Consider the following 14,859-nt stretch of genomic DNA (forward strand, 5'->3'; position numbering starts at 1 on the left):
TTATAAAAATTTTTTTATAATTTTCATCTTTACAGTCATATTCTATCTCTTCATATCAACCATTATATTTGTAAATATATAAGCTTTTCTTTCTTTAAAATTTTGGGAGTCACTTTCTTCTAACAGACCAAAATACACCCAAAATCTACTGTGTGTCACTGATCTTTGCACCAGCCTGATCATATTTGATCATATTCTGTTTTTTTGTTTTGTTTTGTTCTGTTTTTGTTAGTTTTTATCTTTATCTTCTTCTTTTTTCCTTTCTTTCCCTTTCTTTTCCCAAGGCTTCAGGTCTTTTCTGATTTGTTTAGTGTATATTTTATGGAGATATGGTTACCCTGTTAGCATTTTGTTATTTCATTCACCTATTCTCCTCTGGACAAAATGACAAGACAAAAAAATCACCTCAACAAAAAGAACAAGAGGCAGTACCGACCGCCAGGGACCTACTCAATACAGACATTAGTACGATGTCAGATCTAGAGTTCAGAATCATCACTTTAAAGATACTAGCTGGGCTTGAAAAAAGCATGGAAGTTATTAGAGAAACCCTTTCTGGAGAAATAAAAGACTAAAATCTAACCAAGTCGAAATCAAAAAGGCTATTAATGAGGTGCAATAAAAAATGGGGGCGCTATTGATCCTCTCAATAGATGCAGAAAAAGCATTTGACAAAGTACAGCATCCTTTCTTGAACAAAACTCTTCAGAGTATATGGAGAGAGGGTACATACCTCAATATCATAAAAGCCATCTATGAAAAACCTACAGTGAATATAATTCTCAATGGGGAAAAACTGAGAGCTTTCCCCCTAAGGTCAGGAACGTGGCAGGGATGTCCACTATCACCACCGCTATTCAACATAGTATTACAAGTCCTAGCCACAGCTATCAGACAACAAAAAGAAATCAAAGGCATCCAAACTGGCAAAGAAGAAGTCAAACTCTCACTCTTTGCAGATGATATGATATTTTATGCGGAAAACCCAAAAGACTCCACCCCAAAACTGCTAGAACTCATACAGGAATTCAGTAAAGTGACAGGATATAAAATCAATCCACAGAAATCAGTGGCATTCCTATACACCAACAACAAGACAGAAGAAAGAGAAATTAAGGAGTTGATCCCATTTACAATTGCACCCAAAATCATAAGATACCTAGGAATAAATTTAACCAAAGACGCAAAGGATCTGTACTCAGAAAATGATAAAATACTCATGAAAGAAATTGAGGAAGACACAAAGAAATGGAAAAACGTTCCATGCTCATGGATTGGAAGAACAAATATTGTGAAGATGTCAATGCTACCTAGAGCAATCTACACATTCAATGCAATCCCCATCAAAATACCATCCACTTTTTCAAATAAATGGAACAAATAATCCTAAAATTTGTATGGAACCAGAAAAGACCCCGCATAGCCAGAGGAATGTTGAAAAAGAAAAGCAAAGCTGGCGGCATCACAATTCCAGACTTCAAGCTCTATTACAAATCTGTCATCATCAAGACAGCATGGTACTGGCACAAAAACAGACACCTAGATCAAGGGAACAGAATAGGAGCCCAGAAATGGACCCTCAACACTATGGTCAACTAATCTTTGACAAAGCAGGAAAGAATGTCCAATGGAAAAAAGACAGTCTCTTCAACAAATGGTGTTGGGAAAATTGGACAGCCACATGCAGAAGAATGAAACTGGACCATTTCCTTACACCACACACAAAAATAGACTCCAAATGGTTGAAAGACCTTAATGTGAGACAGGAGTCCATCAAAATCCTAAAGGAGAACAGAGGCAGCAACCTCTTCGACCTCAGCCACAGCAACGTCTTCCTAGAATCATCGCCAAAGGCAAGGGAAGCAAGGGCAAAAATGAACTATTGGGACTTCATCAAGATAAAAAGCTTTTGCACAGCAAAAGAAACAGTCAACAAAACCAAAAGACAACCGACAGAATGGGAGAAGATATTTGCAAATGACATATCAGATAAAGGGCTAGTATCCAAAATCTATAAAGAACTCATCAAACTCAACACCCAAAGAACAAAGAATCCAATCAAGAAATGGGCAGAAGACATGAACAGACATTTTTCCAAAGAAGACATCCAAATGGCCAACAGACACATGAAAAAGTGCTCAACATCGCTTGGCATCAGAGAAATCCAAATCAAAACCTCAATGAGATACCACCTCACACCAGTCAGAATGGCTAAAATTAACAAGTCAGGAAACGACAGATGTTGGCAGGGATGCAGAGAAAGGGGAACCCTCCTGCACTGTTGGTGGGAATGCAAGCTGGTGCAACCACTCTGGAAAACAGTATGGAGGTTCCTCAAAAAGTTTAAAATAGAGGTACCATATGACCCAGGAATTGCACTCCTGGGTATTTACGCCAAAGATACAAATGTAGGGATCCGAAGGGGTACGTGCACCCCGATGTTTATAGCAGCAATGTCCACAATAGCCAAACTGTGGAAAGAGATAAGATGTCCATCGACAGATGAATGGATAAAGAAGTGGTATATATATATATATACAATGGAATATTATGCAGCCATCAGAAGGAATGAGATCTTGCCATTTGCAATGACGTGGATGGAATTGGAGGGTGTTATGCTGAGGGAAATAAGTCAATCAGAGAAAGACATGTATCATAGGACCTCACTGATATGAGGAATTCTGAATCTCAGGAAACAAACTGAGGGCTGCTGGAGTGGGGCATGGGGTGGGAGGGATGGTGTGGCTCGGTGTTTAACACTGGGGAGGGTATGTGCTATGGTGAGTGCTGTGAATTGTACAAGACTGTTGAATCACAGATCTGTACCTCTGAAAAAAATAATGCAATATATGTTAAAAAAAAAAAAGAAGAAGAAGATAGCAGGAGGGGAAGAAAGTAGTGGGGAGAATCGGAGGGGGAGACGAACCGTGAGAGACCATGGACTCTGAAAAACAAACTGAGGGTTCTAGAGGGGAGGGGGGTGTGAGGATGGGTTAGCCTGGTGATGGTATTAAAGAGGGCACGTTCTGCACGGAGCGCTGGGTGTTATGCACAATGAATCATGGAACACTACATCAAAAACTAATGATGCAATGTATGGAGATTAAGATAACAATTAAAAATTAAATAAAAATAGTAGGTTACAACTAATCAAGGTTTAGCCTCCAGGATCTAGGTATACGTGGCAGAAAAAGGTTAAGGGGCAAAAGTTACTGAAAAGCCAGTACTTAATCTGTATTCCGGTTGTTATTATATAAGCCCATCCTCATATACCTACCTCATAGGTTTGGTATAGAGGTTAAACGAGACTACACACATACAGGATTAACCAAAAGCCTGTCCCATTGCTCTGTAAATGCTGGTGAGTCCTTACTGCTGGATCAGAGAAGACGGTCCAATCCACCCTGAGCAATGGTTAGCATTTGTTTTCTGGGAAATCGAAGATCAACTGACTCTTGAAATAATCCACCAGTGAGGTGAATAGGTATTAGAATGAAATAAGGTATCTCAAGGAGAAGAGTCAACTTAACAAAGGCAAAGCCATAAGAACTGGTAGGAGATTGAGGAGGGAATATTAGGAGTTCAGGTTGTTAAAAGTACGAGACAGACAGTGGTAAGCAAAGAGGCTAATAAAGTTAGGGCGGGGCTAGACCACAAACTTTCTATGCCATGTTAAGAAGTCTAGATTTTATTCTGTAGTGGCAGTGGGAGTTTTTAAAGGTTAGACTTTATCTCACATTAAGGTTAATAAAATTATATAAGATGTTAGTTTATATTATACTGATGGCTACTGAGGATAGAATTGAGAAAGGCAAAACCAGGAAGAGTCTCATCCATTGCTCTTGAATCAAGTCCCTTCCTCATGAACCAGGCTGCTTATTTTTCTCAGCCTCCTGAATACACGTATTTAATCAGCCTCTTTCCCTAAACCACAATGATTAGAATTGCCCTCTAAGTGGATCTAGAAAATAAGACTAAATTTAGAGGCACTCATTTAATTCAGAATAGTGTGTCATCAAACATCACAGGCTCAGTTGAACCACATGTGAAACACATTAGGACGTTTTGGGATGTGTCTAACAGATCATTAAGAAATAGTTTTCCAAACATGTACTCTTTCTTAGCTATTTTAATGTAAATCACAGAAAATGAAACTGCTGAAATTCACGATTTTGTAATGCACAGTTTGAGTCATTGTCCCGAGAGCATTCTTTCTATAGAAATGGGATATTAGCATATTTTCCTATAATGTTAGTATAATCCATTGATGTATATTTTATTTGGGGTTTTCAAGTTGTTCACTAGAAATCTGTTTTTTTTTTATGCCTACGTAATCAAGGTTGGTTGTGAGCATATTCTGGAAAACTAGCTGATATAAGGAGTGTTGTCAATGTCTTTGAAGGGTTGAACTCAAAACTGCATTCTGAAAAGAAATATAAATGAAACTTGAAAGACTTCTATGAAGAAAAAATTGCAACCAAAACTACTAACAATAGCTGACAGCTTCATTTGAAACATACAGACAAGATGGCTCTCTTGATTTACTAATGTCTTTTTTTTTCTTTTTAAGGAAAAAAAAAGTAAAAGTGTGAATGGGCAGAATATAAATGAAATTCTGAAAGATAACACTGGATCTTCATAGAGAGACTATTATTCTCAAAATAGTTAGATCTTTTGCAACAGCAGAATTTGTGTAATGTTTACCCACCCTATTTTAACTAAGAAATAAAAAAGAAAGGTAACAAAAAAGAGAACCAGGATTTAGAGACAGTGTGAAAAATATATTTCTATGCTATTTAAGTACCACAAGAATTAAGACTGGGTGGAGAGGGACATGAAAAATACTGATGTGAGAGTCATTCTGGTGACTTTCACTGAACCTTTATTGTACTCTAAGCTATGTAAGATATTTGATTACAGCCATCATGATAGTAGAAAGGACTTCGGGTTTTTTTTTAAGATTTTTTATTTTTAAGTAATCTCTACACCCCGTGTGGGGCTCGAATTCACAACCCTGAGATCAAGAGTTGCACGCTCCACTGACTGAGCCAGTCAGGTGCCCCTGTTTTGTTCTTTTTTAATCAGAATCCTGACATCAGTCTTACTTACTGCCCTGTCCTTAGAAATCAATTCCGTGGTGAATGTTTTGTCCCCCACAACCCCTCTCACTCCCTCCAAACTCAGAGAGCATGATCAAAAAAGATATAACCTGGTCATCAGCATGGATCCAATATTCGCTGGCTCCACTGAATATAAAAGCGGAAGAGGGGGCGAACATAACAGGCAACTTAAAATTAATGTGAATATATGATTTATTTGACATCTTCATTTACCACTCTTTAGAACTGCAAATGATCTAAAAAGTTATTCTAAGTGCTTTAACATCCAACTGTTCTAATTAATATGCCTAAATGCCACTAAAAATGTGGAATAGGGTATGGCACCACTCAAAATTGTTCATAACCTAAGTAAGATATGGCTGGGCACAGGCAAATACATGGCATGTAGAAAGATATCAATTACTGAGTCTGACAAGCTTGGGCATGAAGCTTAGCTTCATCATTTACCATTGTATAAACTGCCATTATCATTCAGGCACCTCACTTTTCCTCTCTGTGCCTCACTTTCCTCATCTATAACATAAAAATAATACTTGCATCACAGTATGGGTATGGGAAATAATGATAATGTAGTGACTAGCACAGCACCTGCTACAAGGTGGATGCTTAATAAACATTAATGCTCATCATTATCATTAACATTGCTAACTTTCAACAGCTTGAACTGAATGTGCTCAAATGCCAATAAGTTAAAAGTGTAAATAGTTCTATTATAAATAGACTATATCTCTCAATTTCATCTAAGCAAATTTAGAAAACTAACCTCAGATTTTTGCATAGGAATATTATCATAGTTGGTGAATAGGTTGACAAATAAGAACACAAATGTCTATTTAAACACCAATATTATTACCAAAGGGCACTTACTACTGGTAGCATTCTAGAACAAAATGGCCAGTTATAAAGGAGTTACAATGAGAAAATCATTTCAGAATTCTAAATTGGGATGCCAAAATCACATCTTCTCTACCTTCATTCTAGATATGGAAAAAAGGAAAATTGGGGCTCTTTCTAATCCCTCAAACTTTCATTCTTTGAAGGTTCTCCAAGCTTTCACCCCTAGCATGCTAAGGGAGTTCTTGCAAGGTAAAAACAATCCAGAGTGTGAGGCATGTGAGAGAGCTTGAGGCTCTGATATGAAAAGAAGTATGGAAGCCACTCAGGACCATGAAGAAGGGCTGGGGAAGCTAACGAGATCAAGCACTTGAGAAGCATTGGTGAAGCTGATGAAGGAAGAGCAGGAGAGAGTATTCTAAATACACCCTCCCTTTCCCCCTCAGTGGGATCCTTGAGGTAATCAAGGGAGCAGTGAGTGAGAGGCAATGGAGGCAATGGCCAAGAGCATGAGCGTAACACGTTTTGACATGTACCTAAATGGTATGCATCCTTCCTTCATCCTGACTTTCCCTTTCCCCTCTCTGTCACTCCTGCCTAGCCACCACACTCCATACTTGGCACTGGGACAAAGTGAGAGTGAAATTCTGATTTACTACAATAAATTGGAAAAGAAAGCCTCCATTTGTCCAGTCAACTGGTTTTTGTTCAAGGGAAAGTTTAGGGAACCTCTAGAGCCCTAACCAACTTCTAAGGCTAAGATGGAGAAGGGAGCTAAGAATATGAAGAATTTGAAAGGGTGGGTGAATTCAGACCACTGAATTACATTGGAAATGACATTCACAGGTCAGAAAAAGTGAAACCTTAAGGTGACAGACTAACTCAGAGGAGTTCTGAAATAATTTGGTGAAATAAGCTAGAGACAGGCTTTTCCAATAGGAGATTTCCACCATAACCAGAATGACTATATGTCCTGGTTTATGACTTTATGGTTTATGTGATTATAAAGACCACTCCCTTTCACTTTTAAAGCATCATGTTTTAAATAATAGTCTTTTTTTTTTTTTGACAGAGCGAGAGCACAAGCAGTGAGAGTGGCAGGCAGAGGGAGAGGGAGAAGCAGGCTCCCTGCTGAGCAGAAAGCCCTACACGGGGCTTGATCCCAGGACCCTGGGATCATGACCTGTGCAGAAGACAGATGTTAAACTGGCTGAGCCACCCAGGTGCCCCTAAATAAATTCTATAATCAATCTAACCATAACCTGAAGAGCACATTCCATCAATCTTAGAAAACTAAGGATATTTTAAAGTTCATGATTTCATTTGCATTTTATCAAGAATGATGTCCAGAGCACCAAACCTCTCACAATGAGACAGGCCTTTGCCAACCAGAGAATGATTGAAGTGCAATTGTTGGAGGCAAAATTGGACCATTAAAATTAGCCTCTGGACTCTTGTGAATACACAAACACATGTAGACACATAAGTGCTCAGATATAGTGTCAGCAGACCCAGAATTGGATTTTGTTACAGAATTTGGGGGTACCCAGAAAGCATAAGCTAGAAATTTTCTGGAAGAGGACCTGATGTATGACAATCGTCAGTGGACTAGTTAGGATCTCTGCTATTTTATAAAATGCAGCTGGAGGCCTGATGTACCTGTGGAAAACAGACACTGAAGTTAAGGGTCATGATTGGCTTAACCTTAGATGCTTCCAGTGAGGTCTAATAGGAGCCCAGCAACCATGAGAAAGATGGAGTCCCCCAGGTTCTTGGTGGGGGAGGGGAGACCGAGTGATCACAAACAGTCCAAGAGAGGCGGCATGTATGTTATACCAACATATAAGCTGGACACTTCTGATTCTGAATCTGTGGGTCATGTCATTGGCATCAAGACACGGAAAATATAATTGCAGGAGGACTGGATACCTTGAGCAGGGTAGGGATGGACAGTGGTTTTCCAGGTAGAGTAGAAAATGATTACTCCCCTCAAGGGAACAATGGAAAATTCAGCTGCCCAAATCAACTGCACTTTGAGGAATCAGGCATGCCAGAAAGGATGTTACTTGTGGAGACTGATGTGGAGAATACAGTGATTAACACCAAGCTCTTTCTGCCTGCTGGTAACTGGAGGGCAAAGTAAGCCATCTATGTGTGAGGCCACAATGGGCTCTTCTAGGGGAGAGAGTGAAAGGAGTTGTAGTTATCCCCCTACCCCCTTTTTCTGAAGCAGGAAAATACTAGCTTTTACTTTTTTTTTTTCTTCAGGAAGTGGACCTATGAAAACAGGAACACAGAAGAGGATCTTCTATACAACTTCTAAAAGCAAATAAATCTTTTTAGCATAATTAATAACAGAGATGGATAAGCCAAAGAAACATTCAGTCTTGGAAGTATCATAGGCACTTGCTTCATTCATTCATTCATTTATTCATTCAATAAATACTAATTGAATTACCAAATAATGCTCAGAGAGAGAGAGAGAGGAGGAAGGGCAGAGTGAGAGGGAGAAACAGAATCTCAAACAGGCTCCATGCCCAACATGGAGCTGATGCAGGGCTCAATCCCACAACCACTGAGATCACAACTTGAGCCAAAATCAAGAGTTGGATGCTCAACTGACTGAGCCACCCAGGTGCCCCAATGCAGGGGAACATTTATAAATAAAACCAGACTGAAACACCTAACCTCAGTGAGCTTATATTCTAGAGTTGGAACCTTACATTATAATGCTTGATGTTGAGATTAGACCCATGAAGGTGGACTTTTTTATTGCCTTTATCCACAGAATGGGTTAGAAGACCTTAACCCCATCCAAGAAAACTAATAAATGGCAACCTGGGCCAAAGGACATAGAGAAAAGACAAAAAAGCAGGGGACAAGGTACAGAGAGTTTTAAGAAACCACAAAGCCTGTTGGGAAGAGAATGAATTAGAGGTTCCACAAATAAAAAAGGGCAATGCCTGTGTAGTGTAGACCAAAGGCCTCTGGCACCCAATGAGAAGCTAAAGGGACAAGCCCAAGAAAGTAGATTTGCCTCACCCAACAATGGTCTCTGTTAGACTGCTATAGGCTTCTCAAAACCAGAGTAAAAAACTTCCTTCTCGGAGGGGGCAGAGCAAGATGGCGGAGGAGTAGGAGACCTGGATTTCGTCTCCTCTCAGGAATTCAGCTGGATAGGGATCAAACCATTCTGAACACCTACAAACTCAACAGGAGATTGAAGAAAAGAAGAGCAACAACTCTCTCATCAGAAAAGCTACCACTTTCTGGAAGGTAGGACGTGCGGAGAAGTGAATCCGAGGCGATATTCGGGAGGATAGACGGCGGGGGAGGGGCCTCCGTCGGCCGATTCTGGCAAGTGATAGAGCCGCGGAGCACAAAATCGGAACTTTAAAAGTCTGCTCCGCCGAGGGACGTCACTCTGGTGGCTAAGCGGGGGGTGGAACCCCCACGGGAGAGTGTGGTCTCAGGACCCTCGAGGTCACAGAAAGACCGGGGGTGCCTGAGTGTGGCAGAGCTCCCAGGGAACGGAGCAGGGAAGCCGGCTGCAGAGGCGGAGCCCAGGCGCGGGCTCTCAGCTCGGGGTTGCCATAAACCGTGATCCGTGGCACAGTGGGCCCCTGCTCCTCCGGCAGGGACCCAACAAGCGGCAGATCCGGGGAGACTCACCTTCCTCCCCCGGGAGGAGCCGCACAGGAGTGCACCACAGGGATCTGCTGGGTTTGGAGACTCCACACGGGGTCGGGTGCCAGAGATAGAAACGCGCGGTCACAGGCTGGGCGAGCACGGAGTGCGGCTGGAGACCGGGGAGACGGGAGTGACTGACGGCTTTTCTCTGGGGGCAAACTGAGGAGCGGGGCCCCGAGTTCGCGGCTCCTCCGGGGCGGAGATTGGAAGGCCGCCATTTTCACTCTCCGCCTCCAAAGCTGCACAGAAAGCTCGCAGGGAACAAAAGCCCCGGAGAGCAAACCCAAGCTGATTACTTAGCCGGGAGAGGGCAAGGGTGGGGCAATTCCGCCTCCCGCAGAGACATTTGGAAACCACGGCAACAGGCCCCTCCCCAGAAGATCAGCGAGAACAGCCAGCCAAGACCAAGTTTACCGATCAATGAGAGCGGCAGAATTCCAGCACTAGGGGAATACTGCACATAGAATTCACGGCTTTTTTACCGTGAGTCTTTAGTCTTTTAAACTTATTTTTTTTTAACTGTCTTTTTGTCTTTTTATTTCTTTTTGAATTTTTCTTTTTCCCTTTTTCAACCAACATCTTATCAATCCCTTTTTTTAAAAAAAAAATCTTTATTTTTCATTTTTAGAGTCATATTCTATCCCTTCATAGTAGTTACCCGTATTTTTGGCTCATATATATAAGTTGTTCTCTCTTTAAAATTTTGAGATAGTTTCTTCTAACAGATTAAAATATACCCTAAATCTCTAGTTTATGGTGTTTTCTATTCCCCTGCCTGATCACATCCTCTCCCTTTTTTTTTCTTTTTTTCTCTTTTTTTAAATCCTCTCCTTTCTTTTTTCAAACTTCTTATCAATTCCTTTTATAAAATTTTTTATAATTTCCATTTTTACAGTCATATTCCATCCCTTCATCATATCAACCCTTATTTTTGTACATATATAAGTTTTTCTTTCTTTAAAATTTTGGGAGGCACTTTCTTCTAAAAAACCAAAATACACCCCAAATCTAGTGTGTGGCACTGATCTATATACCATATAGATCATATTTGATCACATTCTAGTTTTTGTTGTTCTTGTTGTTTTGTTTTGTTTGTTTTTGTTTTTATCTTTATCATTTTCTTCTTCTTTTTTTTTTCTTCTTTCTCTCTTTCCCTTTCTTATCCCACTGCTTCAGGTCTTTTCTGATTTGTTTAGAGTATATTTTCTGGGGACATGGTTACTCTGCTAGCATTTTGTTCTCTCATTAATCTATTCTCCTCTGCACAAAATGACAAGACGGAAAAAATCACCTCAACAAAAAGAACAAGAGGTAGTACCGACTGCCAGGGACCTACTCAATACGGACATTAGTACGACGTCAGATCTAGAGTTCAGAATCATCACTTTAAAGATACTAGCTGGGCTTGAAAAAAATATGGAAGTTATTAGAGAAACCCTTTCTGGAGAAGTAAAAGAGCTAAAATCCAACCAAGTAGAAATCAAAAAGGCTATTAATGAGGTGCAATAAAAAATGGGGGCGCTAACTGCTAGAATAAATGAGGCAGAAGAGAGAATCAGTAATATAGAAGATGAAATGATGGAAAATAAAGAAGTGAGAAAAAGAGAGATAAACTACTGGATCACGAGGGCAGAATTCGAGAGATAAGTGATACCATAAGACGAAACAACATTAGAATAATTGGGATCCCAGAAGAAGAAGAGAGAGAGGGGCAGAAGGTATAATGGAGCAAATTATAGCAGAGAACTTCCCTAATTTGGGGAAAGAAACAGGCATGAAAATCCAGGAAGCACAGAGAACCCCTCTCAAAATCAATAAAAATAGGTCAACTCCCCGACATCTAATAGTAAAACTTACAAGTCTCATAGACAAAGAGAAAATCCTGAAAGCAGCTCGGGAGAGGAGATATGTAACCTACAAGGGTAGAAATATTAGATTGGCAACAGACCTATCCACAGAGACCTGGCAAGCCAGAAAGGACTGGCAGGATATATTCAGAGCACTAAATGAGAAAAATATGCAGCCAAGAATACTTTATCCAGCTAGGCTGTCATTGAAAATTGAAGGAGAGATAAAAAGCTTCCAGGACAAACAAAAACTAAAGGAATTTGCAAACACAAAAGCAGCCCTACAGGAAATCTTGAAAGGGGTCCTCTAAGCAAAGAGAGACCCTCAAAGCAACATAGACCAGAAAAGAACACAGACAATATACAGTAACAGTCACCTTACAGGCAATACAATGGCACTAAATTCCTATCTTTCAATAGTTACCCTGAATGTAAATGGGCTAAATGCCCCAATCAAAAGACACAGGCTATCACACTGATTTAAAAAACGAGACCCATCGATATGCTGTCTGCAAGAGACTCATTTTAGACACAAAGACACCCCCAGATTGAAAGTGAGGGGGTGGAAAACCATTTACCATGTTAATGGACACCAAAAGCAAGCTGGGGTGGCAATCCTTATATCACACAAATTAGATTTTAAACCAAAGACTGTAATAAGAGATGAGGAAGGACACTATATCCTACTTAAAGGATCTATCCAACAAGAAGATCTAACAATTGTAAATAGCTATGCCCCTAACATGGGAGCAGCCAATTATATAAGGCAATTAATAACAGAAGCAAAGAAACACATCGACAACAATACAATAATAGTGGGGGACTTTAACATTCCCCTCACTGAAATGGACAGATCGTCTAAGCAAAAGATCAACAAGGAAATAAAGACTTTAAATGACACACTGGACCAAATGGACTTCACAGACATATTCAGAACATTCCACCCCAAAGCAACGGAATACACATTCTTCTCTAGTGCCCATGGAACATTCTCCAGAATAGATCACATCCTAGGTCATAAATCAGGTCTCAACCGGTACCAAAACATGGGGATCATTCCCTGCCTATATTCAGACCACAATGCTTTGAAACTAGAACTCAAACACAAGAGGAAAGTCGGAAAGAACTCAAATACATGGAGGCTAAAGAGCATCCTACTGAAGAATGAATGGGTCAACCAAGAAATTAAAGAAGAATTAAAAAAATACATGGAAACCAATGAAAATGAAAACACAACTGTTCAAAATCTTTGGGATGCAGCAAAGGCAGTCCTAAGAGGAAAGTATATAGCAATACAAGCCTTTCTCAAGAAACAAGAAAGGTCTCAAGTACACAACCTAACCCTACACCTAAAGGAGCTGGAGAAAGAACAGCAAATAAAGCCTAAACCCAGCAGGAGAAGAGAAATCATAAAGATCAGAGCAGAAATCAATGAAATAGAAACTAAAAGAACAGTAGAACAGATCAACGAAACTAGGAGCTGGTTCTTTGGAAGAATTAACAAGATTGATAAACCCCTGGCCAGACTTATCAAAAGGAAAAGAGAAATGACCCAAATCAACAAAATCATGAATGAAAGAGGAGAGATCACAACCAACACCAAAGAAATACAAACAATTATAAGAACATATTATGAGCAACTCTATGCCAGCAAATTAGATAACCTGGAAGAGATGGATGCATTCCTAGAGATGTATCAACTACCAAAACTGAACCAGGATGAAATAGAAAACCTGAACAGACCTATAATCACTAAGGAAAGTGAAGCAGTCATCAAAAATCTCCCAAAAAACAAAAACCCAGGACAAGATGGCTTCCCAGGGGAATTCTACCAAACATTTCAAGAAGAATACATACCTATTCTTCTGAAACTGTTCCAAAAAATAGAAACGGAAGGAAAACTTCCAAACTCATTTTATGAGGCCAGCATTACCTTGATCCCAAAACCAGACAAAGACTCCATCAAAAAGGAGAATTACAGACCAATATCCCTGATGAACATGGATGCAAAAATTCTCACCAAAATACTAGCCAATAGGATCCAACAGTACATTAAAAGGATTATTCACCATGACCAAGTGGGATTTATCCCTGGGCTGCAAGGTTGGTTCAACATCCGCAAATCAATCAATGTGGTACAATACATTAACAAAAGAAAGAACAAGAATCATATGATCCTCTCAATAGATGCAGAAAAAGCTTTTGACAAAGTACAGCATCCTTTCTTGATCAAAACTCTTCAGAGTATAGGCATAGAGGGTACATACCTCAATATCATAAAAGCCATCTATGAAAAACCTACAGCGAGTATCATTCTCAATGGGGAAAAACTGAGAGCTTTCCCCCTAAGGTCAGGAACGCGGCAGGGATGTCCACTATCACCACTGCTATGCAACATAGTATTGGAAGTCCTAGCCACAGCAATCAGACAACAAAAAGAAATCAAAGGCATCCAAATTGGCAAAGAAGAAGTCAAACTCTCACTCTTTGCAGATGATATGATACTTTATGTGGAAAACCCAAAAGACTCCACCCCAAAACTGCTAGAACTCATACAGGAATTCAGTAAAGTGGCAGGATGTAAAATCAATGCACAAAAGTTAGTGGCATTCCTATACACCAACAACAAGACAGAAGAAACAGAAATTAAGGAGTCGATCCCATTTACAATTGCACCCAAAACCATAAGATACCTAGGAATAAATCTAACCAAAGAGACAAAGGATCTGTACTCAGAAAACTATAAAATCCTCATGAAATAAATTGAGGAAGACACAAAGAAATGGAAAAACCATCCATGCTCATGGATTGGAAGAACAAATATTGTGAAGATGTCTATGCTACCTAGAGCAATCTACACATTCAATGCAATCCCCATCAAAATACCATCCACTTTTTTCAAAGAAATGGAACAAATAATCCTAAAATTTGTATGGAACCAGAAAAGACCGCGCATAGCCAGAGGAATGTTGAAAAAGAAAAGCAAAGCCGGCGGCATCACAATTCCGGACTTCCAGCTCTATTACAAAGCTGTCATCATCAAGACAGCATGGTACCGGCACAAAAACAGACACAGAGATCAATGGAACAGAATAGAGAGCCCAGAAATGGACCCTCAACTCTATGGTCAACTCATCTTTGACAAAGCAGGAAAAAATGTCCAATGGAACAAAGACAGTCTCTTCAACAAATGGTGTTGGGAAAATTGGATAGCCACATGCAGAAGAAGGAAAGTGGACCATTTCCTTACACCACACACAAAAATAGACTCCAAATGGTTGAAAGACCTCAATGTGAGACAGGAGTCCATCAAAATCCTAAAGGAGAACACAGGCAGGACCTCTTTGACCTCAGCTAAAGTAACTTCT

Source organism: Mirounga leonina, unplaced genomic scaffold, assembly GCF_011800145.1.
Source record: "Mirounga leonina isolate KUSES-001 unplaced genomic scaffold, KU_Mleo_1.0 Mir_150, whole genome shotgun sequence".
NCBI classification, from domain to species: Eukaryota; Metazoa; Chordata; class Mammalia; order Carnivora; family Phocidae; genus Mirounga; species Mirounga leonina.